This window comes from Penaeus monodon, chromosome 20 (genome assembly GCF_015228065.2).
Source record: "Penaeus monodon isolate SGIC_2016 chromosome 20, NSTDA_Pmon_1, whole genome shotgun sequence".
NCBI lineage: Eukaryota > Metazoa > Arthropoda > Malacostraca > Decapoda > Penaeidae > Penaeus > Penaeus monodon.
Genome location: NC_051405.1, coordinates 21,565,703 through 21,566,413, shown reverse-complemented (window position 1 = coordinate 21,566,413; position 711 = coordinate 21,565,703).

Sequence of the window (711 nt, the reverse complement as noted above, 5' to 3'; positions counted from 1 at the left end):
GTGTGTATGAGAAAAAGTAAAAAGAAAAGTTGGCTGTGTTAAAGTACTATATAAGGGGAATAGATTAATCAAAACCGCAATTTATATTCCACCAGTTTTTTAATTCGACAAGGGAATATATGGCCATTATATGTTAGACTACGGAGACTGCACGTATCTTTGCCAGCTGCATCCACAAAGTGCATCTGGAGGCTACGGCATGTCACAGTAATCTGGAGTTGTGTGGGCTGGAGGTTCTTCATTAGTTCTTGTTTTACCCAGTGTACTGTATATACCCTCTTCCATACATTATACAGTATACCTTATTCTTAATGATGAAGCACAATAAAGTATATTGTATTTATTTTAAGTATACCTTTTAATACCCTATGTATTTATTTTGCATTTATTGTATGTGGATTACTGACTTATTAAAGGACTGTTTATGTAAGGAAAAAGTGCTTGCATAGCATATTCATAAGCTTTTTTGAATAATAAAAACTACCCTGTAAATTCTTTATTATATTAGTTATGAAATGAAAATATTTGCTGACAAAAAAAAATGCTCTGTCCAAGCAAATTTTTCTATTTTGAGAGGAGGAAAAGTTAATATATATATTACTTACCCTTTCAAGTGCTACAATTCATATTGTCATACATGATTTAAATATTCAACAACAGAATAAACAGTAATAAGAAACCAAATACTAAAGTGCACCTCCATCCACATGA